This window comes from Schistocerca piceifrons, chromosome 3, assembly GCF_021461385.2.
Source record: "Schistocerca piceifrons isolate TAMUIC-IGC-003096 chromosome 3, iqSchPice1.1, whole genome shotgun sequence".
Taxonomy (NCBI): Eukaryota; Metazoa; Arthropoda; class Insecta; order Orthoptera; family Acrididae; genus Schistocerca; species Schistocerca piceifrons.
Genome location: NC_060140.1, coordinates 46,068,270 through 46,080,844, shown reverse-complemented (window position 1 = coordinate 46,080,844; position 12,575 = coordinate 46,068,270).

Genomic DNA, 12,575 nt, shown 5'->3' with positions numbered 1-12,575 from the left:
TGGGTGGGGTGGGGTCGGGGGGTATCGCTCCTGAGGTAGGCGACTCAGGAGCAACACGGTGGGTAATGCCCCCCCATGGGAAAGGGAGCATGTGGAGTTGTACGGCTCGGCGATCCGGCTGGAATTCTCTGGACTGATTGGGCTAGCACGATTGTTGTAGCAGCGGCATATGAAGAAGTCATTCGCACAGGATGTAGTCAGTCATGTTTACTCTTAGCCTCAGTATAGGTCAGTTGGTCCAGGGTCTTATATTCCATGATTTTTCGCTCTTTCTGTAAGATCCTCCAGTCTGGCGAGCAAGGTGAATGATGCTCTCTGCAGTTGACACAGATGGAGGTGGGGCACATGGAGTATTGGGATGTGATGGGCAGCCGCAATCCCGACATGTGAGGCTGGAAGTACCACGGGAAGACATATGGCTGAACTTCCAGCACTTAATGCATCGCATCGGGGGAGGGATATAGGGCTTGACATCACAGCGATACACCATCACCTTAACCTTCTCCGGTTATTTATCGCCCTCGAAGGCCAAGATGGAGGCACTGATAGAAATCTGATTATCCTTTGGACCCCGATGAATATGCCAGACGAAATGAACACCTCAACGCTCTAAATTGACGTGCAGCTCGTCATCAGACTGCAAAAGAAGGTCCCTATGGAATATAATACCCTGGACCATATTTAAACTCTTATGGGGCGTGATGGTAACGGAAACATCCCCCAACTTGTCACAAGCAAGTAACCTTCATGACTGGGCAGAGGATGCCGTTTTTATCATTACTGACCCAGAGTGCATTTTGGACAAACCCTCCACCTCCCCAAACTTGCCCTGTAAATGCTCTACGAAGAACTGAGGCTTTGTGGACATGAAAGACTCCGCATCAGCTCTCGTACAAACTAGGAACTGGGGCGAATAACTGTCACTGCCATCCTGAGACTTACGTTCCTGCCACAGTGTGGCCAGGGAGGGGAACGTTTTGGGATCGTATTTCTGAGCGTTAAATTGAGCCTGAGAACACTTAGAGAGTGCTGGCGGCTGGCCACCAGCGAGAGATGATGTACTTAGTCCGCAGCTCGTAGTTGTGCGGTAGCGTTCTCGCTTGCCGCGCCCGGGTTCCCGGGTTCGATCCCCGGCGGGGTCAGGGATTTTCTCTGCCTCGTGATGACTGGGTGCTGTGTGATGTCCTTAGGTTCGTTAGGTTTAAGTAGTTCTAAGTTCTAGGGGACTGATGACCATAGATGTTAAGTCCCACAGTGCTCAGAGCCACTTGAACCATTTTTTAGATGATGTACCACGCTTCATTGCGGGTCATCCGCCCTGATGCCACTCACTCAAACCAAGGGCCCTCCCCATGGTCGCCACCCAGCCTCAGCAAGGGCCACCTGGCAGGATGGCCATTGCCGAGAGTCCCAATGCCCCATGGAGATAGGCATCTACTCCTTGGCATACGTGGGGAGTTAACGGCGCTGGTATCAGCAGAGCGGTCCCTGTGTTGTCAGAGGGCTACAACCAACGGGGTACATGGTGGCTACCGTACTGGATATTAGGTGCAAGGAAGTCCATGGTCGTCGTCTCCGCAAAAGGCAACACTGCACAGTGCATTGTGGAAATCGCACCCAAGAGATGGAGAATGAGCGGGACAGCAATGAGACGACGAGAAAGCTGGCGAAAGGTCTCAGTGCACGATGGACACAATGCACCACGTAAGACGCCCTTCCCCAGTTGGTTCGCTCTTCGGAAGAATTTGGAAATATGGTTGTCAAACCCGATAGGGGACCATCACAAACAGGTCGAAACGTTTGAGGCTCCTTTGAGTCGCCTCTTACGACAGACAGGAATAGCACAGGCCTATTCTAACCCTGAACCCGCAGGGGGTTCAGTTCAAGAGGTCGTGCTACTCGGTATTAGAGGTACCCGTGTGTACAGCAATCTGGACCACCACCTCTGAAGGTCACGCTGTATGGTGGTACAACATGCAATATGTGGTTTTAATGAGCAGTAAAAAGGGCGGAAATGATGTTTATAAGGATCTCTATTCCAATTTTCTGTGCAGGTTCCGGAACTCTCGGAACCGAGGTGATGCAAAACGTTTTTGATGCGTGTAGGTGAAAATTACGCAGGTGTGGAGCAACATACACATCTACATCTGCAACACGTCAGACTCATCTGCCCAAGTCTAGCCTATTGCTACAACCTAAAAATTTGGTAATCTTTTCACATTCACTTTCAGAAAAGACAGCGATACTATATGCTTTGTTCACGAGAATGGTTTTTCTGTTAAAGATGAGCTCCTAGAAAAATTAATTCTGGAATGAAACATTACATTTATTGGAACTACTGAAACCAAATGCATCACCATAGACATAAGTCTTCCCGATTACATATGCCACGGGTCACAATCCCAAAACAGGCAGAGGAAGATGTACACAAGGAAGAGCCACCTTCTTTCATACAAAAGAACTGGCTGTTATAAGACCTCATTTACCGGAAAACATGAAGACACAACTAGCTATTGTCGTAAAAAGTAGGAAAACATAGGCAACCAATCTTCGTGGAAACCGTATATGTACCTTCCACTAGGGATCTACCAATACATCTCTGATTACATTTCGATACTTGGCCCAGAAATCATCACAGGAGAGCTTAATACCAGATCCACTGTTGCTGGCGAAGGAACCAACAACAAAAACTGCAATTTCCCCACTGCACCTCTAAACAACAGTGTAATCCACTTCGATAATAGTTCAACTGCTTTCGTCAATTACGCTGGAACCTCCGTAATAGATAACATTATTTGCACAAGGCAAATGGCTAGTCATTGTAATGACGTTGAAATAGGTGATAGCATTACCAGATACCACCTCCTCATGATAAAAAAAAAGACATCAGTTATCCATGTCAAAAATGACAACCACAACTGGAAAACTATCATCGACTCCAAAAACCTTAATACAGAAAACACTAGAACAAAATTTGTAAGCAAGAAATACAAGACGACAGCAATTAAACCCTTGTCAGCTGTAACCAGCTTTTATTAATAAGGCACCAAAGAAAACCATCAAAGAACTTGAGGACAGGCTGAGGGGTGGTGGCACGCCACTCTCACACTTTAACAACACTGTCAGTCAGATTGACGTTCATGTTTTAGGTCATGACCTCTGTGTTCCCCAGTACTACATTTTCTATGTGTGGTTTATGACTTTTTTACTCGGGGATATTGTGGGCACAGTGTTCTTATCATTGCATGTGCAACCTGAAGAGAACGTGTACCCAAGCAGCCACAGTGGAGGTGACAGAGAACAGGGGAGAGGTGAATTTAGGACCAAAATGCTGAGTGCAGTGACCTGTCTTTGTGAGTGATTTTGGGAAGCAGCGCCAGTGAGTCGTACTTGCAGAGAGATTTCTGACCGAAGCCCTCTCCTCCTCCCACTTAGGACCAGACTGAAGGGCGCCGGTTCATAAAACATTTGTCTTCGGCCAAGTGACGGTGATAAGCTAGCAGAAAGTGGGTGGAGGAAGCCATGTAAGAAAGACTGCTGCATACTGAGCTATTGTGTAAACAGTGTGAAGGTCATAAAGGTCTGTGCATTCTCATGTTAGATCCTGGGACGATACTGACAGAACAGCTGGTGTACCTGTCTACAGGAGGAAAGACTGTAGGTCCCCCTGACGCCAGGAGCTCGCCATGTTCATTTAGCCAGCGCCAGAAACATATTTGATGGGCACGGCTATTTGGGAAGCTTAACACCATTCTTTCAGAAATTGGAAAGGTTTAGCGTGGAAAGATTAGATCTCCCCGGCAATGAGGGATATGACCTCGTGTAGGCAGATGCTTTTTCGCCAAAACATGGCCATGCTTACCCTGATAACGACACCTCCCTAGTCTGAAATCATCTTCTTTCGGACAAGGGAAATTTGGAGTCGCTGATTGGCTCCCCTCGTCATGTGCAAAATGGAGGCTTGCTCAGCAAGCGCGGGAACACCCTAGCTATGTGTGGATTGGTTACCAGGCCAATAGGAGAGTCAAGAGGGAAGATTCAATGAACAGTGGATAGTTCGCTTGGTTTCTGCAATGTGAGGCGGTTTGGTTTTTGCTGATTCGGCTCCCGTACCGGGGCTTCGCGGAAATTGATTGTGATTCTTTGCCTTCGTCGTCGTCCGATCTTTCCCTAGTGGAGAACTTCGGGCCTTTCCATAGTGGGTGAGGCCTGTTGTCTGTATCTTGTGGTGGACTAAGAGTCAGTGTCAGTTTCCAGCTGTACTGACAGTGGAACTGCATATCACATTGCACATATCGTGCGTCATGAGGGTGAACGCATTCGTCCTGAGTCGGTCGTCTGACGTTTGATAATTCCAGTACACACCGTGGCGCCTGTGGGTCAGATTGATTTGGCCAGAACAGTGAACGGACGCACCTCACACTAAAATCTGCCGGGGTTTCAGTGGCCTGAAAGGGAAGTTTCCCGCGTTCTGATAATCAGAATGCCAGACCGCTCACTTCGCACATTTTCGCGGACACGTCAGAACACTACAGCTGCCGAGCGAACCGCTCCTCGCCCACAGCGCGCCGTTTCCTGCTGCCGCCTGAATCAAAGTCAAAGGGCGAAACATTGCTGCGCCGGTGGAAGTTTGTTAAATGGTATTCACAGCTTCCCGTTATCAGGTGAACCACAGTTTGTGGTATACTTGGTCGCAGTTTATTCCATTTGAATAAAGTTGGGTTCCAAATGGCTCTGAGCACTATGGGACTTAACATCTATGGTCATCAGTTCCCTAGAACTTAGAACTACTTAAACCTAACGAACCTAAGGACATCACACAACACCCAGTCATCACGAGGCAGAGAAAATCGCTGACCCCGCCGGGAATCGAACCCGGGCGCGGGAAGCGAGAACGCTACCGCACGACCACGAGCTGCGGACCAATATAAAGTTGGGCCCCACAGTGCATTCATATCAACGAAGTCATACTGCGTTGTAAAAGGATTGATTCAAGGGAGACTTTGTATAGCTTCCGTCCCAATGTATGCTTTGCCAAACAAACATTATTCCCTTTTCTGATCTGTGTTTGTCATTTTTGTTTAAGCTTCATCAGATAGTTGTACTTACAAAAGGACTAATAAAATTTGTCATTATTTTGTAAACTTAAATATGCCACAGTTCTCATTCATACTTCCTCAACTCTTCACTGCTTTTAGTTTATTGTGCTGGTACATGGGTACACAAGCAATTGAAGGCTAAGTCTTCTTACATTAATTAATTTGATTATTAGTTTGCGTTGTGAACGTGTCCAGGAGTCTTAGGCAACAAAACTGCTATGAGTACATTCACTAATTTCATATACAAAATTATGGATGAGCTCACGATTTGGAGGTTATTGAGAAGATAATACATTTCTTTGCGTGAAGATAATAAGATTTAGCATCACTCATGAGTATATTTATGATTAAAGCAAGCGACTACATGCACAGGCTTCCTACACGTATTCTTAACATAATCAAAGAAAAGAGAAAATTATGTAGCCAAATTAAATTGCACCCTAATGAAATGGCTAAACAGCAATGGAACCATCTTAACAATCTAGTTAGGTCAGAGATTTGTCGACTCGGGGCAAACAGCTGGGAACATCAGTTGACCAACGTAACTCCACTCTGTTTTGGATTACATTCAAGAGAATCAAGGGCAAAACCGTCACCGAAGAACCGGATTTACAATTCGATGAGGACATCACGGTGGACGAAAGGGAGACGGGCGAAATATTCCTCTATTTACTCGAAAAAATACACGACCATCCACAGACCACCAAATTTGACGACAACCACGAGGAAATTATTAGTAGGGAACTTCATTCACTTCTATACAAAAATATCACACCAGCCGATCATCCACTACTGACCGAAATAACAGAATATACTAAGTGGCAAAAATACAGCCCCTGGCAGTGATGCGATTGGACGATTACACCTTAAACTACTTCTACCGCAGAGACTTGTTCAAGAACTAAAACTTATATTTAATTCAGCCTTAACTCAAAACAACTTTACCATTCCAGTGGAAACGTACACATATTATCATGATTCCGAAATGTGGACAACGCAAGAACAATCCTTACTCATAGATACTTACCACGTTACTTCCAATAATGTGCAACACCTTGAAAGAAATACTTAATAAGAGACTACAACAGTTTGCAGAAGACAACAGCGTTATACCACAAGAACAAGCTGGTTTCAGAAAGAGTGACAGTACCGTTGATCGATTATTAAGACTATCAATATAGCAGAAACCTGCAATTTAACAAATGCGACTGATATCCTCTTTCTGGACACAGAACGTACCTTTGATAAGATATAAAATGCGCGTTTTCACAAAATGCTAAAGTGAAACTGGCCACCTGAATTGGTCCAATTTTTAGCTAACCTCAGCACAAACAGAAGAATAGGAGTTGGTGTCAAAAATCGTCCTTCTCCACAGCCAAGGCGGGAGTCCCTCAGGGTGCCCTCATGTCCACTTTATGTACGATATATACAGCGGACATCCCAGTACCTAGGTGACAGAATGAAGACATGGTCCCGTACGCTGATGACACCATTTATTGGTGTCATGCATCCACCTGGGATGCAATTAATGAACGAGCCAACAGCTACATCAACAAACTTAAAACCTGGCTCAGTAAATGAAGAATCCGACCTAATCCAACCAAAAGTTACCTTTTCGTATTAAGACATAGCAATATCATTAATCGCCAAAAACAGGATACTCACAAACTCCGTTTTGGACACTGGGGACAAGAAATTACTCCACAATTAAACGTCAGATATCTTGGAATCTATCTAGATGACCTCAAATCAGCAGGGAAACACGACTAGAAATATGAAATAAGTTGAAAATCGACTTCATTTAGTGCGTTTCGTGAAATACCGAACACGTGGAGTGGAGCAACCAATTCCTTTCTTACATACAAAATATTTGTCCGACGCATTCTGTAATATGGATCGCAAGCATGGATTATGTAGTCTGTGGTATCGATAGCAACGACGTCGCGGCATAGGTTCATAAGTTGGCACTACGAGTCACCGACGACAGCGCACTCTAGCCGGAGCGGGAGAGCTCTACGAACTCCGCTCCACTTTCAGCCCATTTGACCATGAGCAGACGGCCGGGCCACTTCGCTTCAGCTTCGCCCCTCAGGGCAAAGTTGTGTGTTACTCTTGTTGCTAAAGTAAAGGTTATTTTAATCCACACTGCAGTACCGAGAGATTTTCACCTTTTCCTGCTCCTACATACGCGCCGCCTTCCAGGCAGGATACAAAATTTGGCGACGAGGTGTCCCCTTTTTTTCTCCTATCAATTCCTTTTTTGTTCGGTACTGCTTTCTTTTCGTGCTAGCCTCAGTATAAGACTTTAATTTGTGTAAACCATGGCTTCGCCACAGGAACAGACTTCGCTGTCCGATCTTGAACGTTTTCAGGCTCAGCAACTGACGCAGCTGCTTGCTGCCATAAATGGACTGGTCACGCTACAATTTGCAGCTACTTGGGCGCCTCCGACGCCACCGCCTGTACCGACGGCGCCTCCATTTCGTGCCTTCAGTCCTGACGTTGAACGCTGGCCAGAATACGTCGCCCAGCTCGAGCCACACTTCGCAGCATACAACATACCGTCACAGTCTACTCACTGAGACGTCTACTTTTATGTTAACAGTTTAACCCAGTAAGGCAAGTAATGTAGTTAACAACCGTGGGTTTTTATTAAGGCACCTTGACTGACAGCACGTAAATACGCGTAATGTTTTTGATCTAGTATTTAAGAAAGAGAGCACTGAGCGACTTCCAACGAACCTTATTCGTGATTTCAAATAACTCTTAAACTAAAGCAAGGTTTCCTATAACTAATTCTCGGTGCCCTCAGTTACTCCCACATAATTTCTGTCTCACTGACCTCTAACAGAATGATAACCGCAGAGCTCTCGATGATCACCTCCTATTTCTATACAATTATTGCTTCATCTTTCATCAGTTCCGTCTGAAATCTGCATAATAACCGACAATTGGATGAATGTTACGTTTTATCGACTTCAGCTGAGCGTACCCCTTCACACATTAAAAAAAAAAAACCCTAAATGTAAGTATACATTAGAACAATCGGTTTAATGACCAACTTTCCTGATAATAATGTAACATGGAGCAGAATGAGGCAATAATGCACAGTTAGTAAACAATAATTTTTAATTATGAAAGGAATAAATCCAAACACGTTTCTCACGGGTCATAAGAAATGATAATCGAGTTGATGTGTCTCACCCATTTTCTTAAGTACATTTAATTTTGCTTGCCGTTCTTCACTGTTGAGTACACTACACTCGTCTTTGTGATGTGTATTGTAGTGTCTTTCAATTGAAAACTTACGCTGGTCGCCTATTATTCGGCGGCATAGCAAACACTGTGAGTTTTCACCAACGGCTACAAAAAAGAATTGCAGTTCCCAGTAATTTTTAAACGACTGAGAACATAGATCTCCCGTCCTTTGCTTTTCCACAGTACTTGCCTTTTCTCAGTACTTCTCTGTTAAGGTTACGGTTACCAGGGGTAAACGAGACTGAGTATGTGGCGCTCTTGCTTGTACCACATAAACAGGGAAGTGGAGCCGCCGCCGTTCATTTAGGACCATGTCTAATAACAGATGTCGCTGTCGCACACGTGCGCACATGTGCAGCACTTCCGCACGTCTGCACACTGTGCAGCGTTTGGCCGGCCCTGCCTTACTCAGTCGAATAAACCTTGCTTAGCGGACTTTCAGGGACTAACTTCTGATTGTGACTTTAATTGCTCGTGTGGACGCTCATATGCAGATATGATTAGAGACGCTGTTGCGCAGAACGTGGCGGATCACCGCATCCGCGAGCAAATCCTCAAATTTAAAAACCCGTCTTTGCAGAAAGTAGTGGACTTGCTAGACAGACAAGACACATTAGACATGGCTACCTCCGCGTTCGACTTGACACCGGGTGTGTGTACTGCTAGCGCGGCACAACACGTGCCCTCCAAGCCAGCCACGCCGCCCCGTTGGCGCGCATGTAAACATGGTTCAAACCAGGCACCTACTAAGAAACTCAAATCATGTCCGAACTGCTTTCGTGCCCACACACGGGACAGTTGCACATCCCGTCAAGCACAATGTTATTTTTGTAATAAGAAAGGACATGTGCAAGCTGTGTGTAGTAAGAGAAGCTCTAATTCCCAACTTGTCTCCCGTTCGCGTGAATCGCGTGGGCGTCACTGCAACGGCAACCGCCATGATCCACATCAGCCTATGGACGTTAATGCCATTTATTCAAAGCCTTTTACTTCATGTGCTTAGACAGCTTGTCATGTGAATCAAGTTTTGCCGGACACTTCGTCTTGCATTCACCGCGATGCGAGGAAACTTATTGTGACTTTGAACATTTGTGGACGTTCTGTTCGCCTGCAGCTGGACACTGGTGCATCAGTTTCTTTACTGAACAGATCGACGTATACTTGCTTGGTTCGCCCCCACTTCGCCGTTCGCATTCCACGCTGACTGCATTTACTGGACAGAAAATCTGTGCTCATCGTGTGTAGTTTACAAGCCAAAAACGGTGCAACGCCCAGGACAGTGTCTTTCCATGTGCTCCGCTCTAGTGATGCTACAAAAAAGCTCAAATCTGCTTTCCACAAGCTCAAATCTGCTTTCCACAAGCTCAAATCTGCTTTCCACAAGCTCAAATCTGGTTTCCACAAGCTCAAATCTGCTTTCCACAAGCTCGAATCTGCTTTCCACAAGCTCAAATCTGCTTTCCACAAGCTCAAATCTGCTTTCCACAAGCTCAAATCTGCTTTCCATAAGCTCGAATCTGCTTTCCACAAGCTCAAATCTGCTTTCCACAAGCTCGATTCTGCTTTCCACAAGCTCGAATCTGCTTTCCACAAGCTCAAATCTACTTTGTTGAGTGATCGCTGTTTGATTCCTTTCGATCCCTCCAAACCAGTTGTTTTTGCTGTCTACGCGTCTTCTCACGGCATCATAGCGGTTCTCTAGCACCGCATTAATTCTGTCGATCGCCCGATCGCTTTTGCGTCTAAGTTGCTCAATTCTACCCAGCAAAACTATTCTCAAATCGAAGAAGCTTGAGCTATTGTATATTGAGTGCCAAAAGTTTCATGATTTTTTTGTATGGTCGTAAGTTCTATTTGGTCACCGACCATAAGCCTTTGACGTCGTTGTTCCACCCGTCAAAGTCAGTTTCGGCCCGTACGGCACAAAAGTTGCAACGTTGGTCTTTTTTCTTGTCTAACTACAATTACGAAATTTTGTTTCGGCCTACGGCCCAGCATGGCAATGCTGATGCTTTGTCTCGTCTGCCTATCAGTCCTACAAAGTGTTTAATTCTTCTGAACTGTCCTGCATGTTTATTGATTAGCAAGATAGGGAATTAGCTGATTGTTTTCCAGTGGATTTTCGTCACGTTGCTTCCGTGAGAGCTGCCGACGCTTCTTTGCAGATTCTTTTGCTGTATTTTCGTACTCAATGGCCTCAATCCGCTACGCAGATCTGTGATCCGCTTGTTCGACGTTACTTTGCGCAACATCACAACTTGTCTGTACACCACGGTGTTATCTTGTTACGAACTGACAATGATCAGTCTCGTGTGGTTGTACCTCGTTCGTTGCAGTGGGAAATCCTCAGATTGCTGCACGCTGGTCATTAGGGTGTCCTGCGGACGAAGCAAATAGCGCATCGGAATTGATAAACACATTGAGAATTTGCTTGCTAATTGTCGCTCTTGTGTGGAGCATCAATCTGATTCCAGCCAGCGCTTCATTACGTGGCAGACTCCTACTGCGCCTTGGCAGCGCATTTATGTTTATTTTGCGGGTCCTTTCTGGGACACCCTCCGGTTGATAGTTATTGATGCGTACAACAACTTCCCTTTTGTTGTACCTATGTCTTCTACTACATCTGTTCGCGTACTGTTCGCGCTTTGACGTCTATTTTTTTAATTTAGGCCTTCCTGAAGTTATTGTCTCCGACAGTAGTCCCCAGTTCGTGTCCTCAGAGTTTGAAGCGTTCTGTGCTGCTACTGGCATTCGCCATTTGATCTCAACCCCGTTTCCACCCCCAGTCGTTTTGTGTGTACATATGTCGCAGATGACCGATCTGGTACCGCGCGCTGCGCAATCTGAATCCGCGCCAGAAGTCATGGACTTCGAAGACGTGTAGAGGTCTCTGCGCCATCGCACCGTAAGCTGTGGCGGCGCGCGCCTCCTCGCCCGCTTTTAGTGTGGGGGCGCCACAGCAGAACACGTGGTCCCAGCGGCCAATAGCGGCGCCCCCGATAGCATACTTAAGCGCCTGCCTCGCACTCAGCCAGCCCTCCCACCGCCCCTCCTATGTTACCATCCATAATGCCAATTCCCACACCTTCTACCCCTCTGCAGGTGTGCCCCAGGGCTCTGTCCTCTCCCCTCTCCTCTACCTCCTGTACACGGCAGATATGCCCCAACCCCCCCCCCCCCCCCTCCAGTACACCTTTTGCAATATGCTGATGACACCGCATTCCTCGCCCTCGCTCCTACCCTCCAACGGTCCCAACGCCTTCTCCAGAATCACCTTGACCCTCTTGCTGCGTGGTGTAACCAGTGGCTCCTGAAACTCAACCCTTCCAAGACCCAGGCAATCATCATAGGTCGTACCACTCGCTCCTTCCGGCTCCTGGATTTCTCCCTTACTGTCTGTGCTCGTCCTGTCCGCCTCACCCCCACCCTCACCTACCTTGGCCTCACTGACCGTCACCTCACCTGGATCCATCATCTCCGCTCCATCCAATCCAAAGCCCACAACCGCCTCCGACTCCTCAAACTCCTCTCTGGCCGGACATGGCGGCTGCACCCCTCTACCATCCTCCACACCTACAAATCCTTAATCCGTCCCATGCTCTGTTATGCCAGTCCTGCCTGGATATCTGCCCCCCCCCCCCCCCAAATTCTATAAGTCCCTCCAGATCCTTGAGCGTCATGCACTCCGCCTCGCCTTCCGTATACGCCTCCCGTCCCCCATGCGGATGCTCTATGATCTCATTCCTTTCCCCCATCTGCTCCTATTCCTCGAAATATATCCACATCCTCTACACCTCCCGCCGTCTTGAACCCCCTCACCCCCCGGTTGCTCCTCTCCTCTCCGGTCCCCGCCCCCTGCCACGTCTTCACCGTTGTGTCCCCCATACCCTCCATCTCTACACCCTACATATCCTTTCCCAAGGTGGCTTCCATCAACTCCCAGATGATGCCCTCTCTCCCTCCATTTATCCCTCCTATCAACTCTGATCCTCACTCCCCCTCCTTTCCTCTGTCCTTTTCCCGGGCTCCCTCTTACATCCTCTTTCTTCCACACCTCCCCTCTCTTTGCCCCCTTCTCTCCCCCAAGTCCTTTTACATTTCCCTCCTCTGCCCCCTCTCATTCCCTCTCGCGTCTGCCCTTCTCCCCCTTCTATTAGTCCTCTCCCTCCTTGGTCCCCCCCCTTTTTCGTTTTTTCCTCTCCTCCCTCCTTGTTTTTC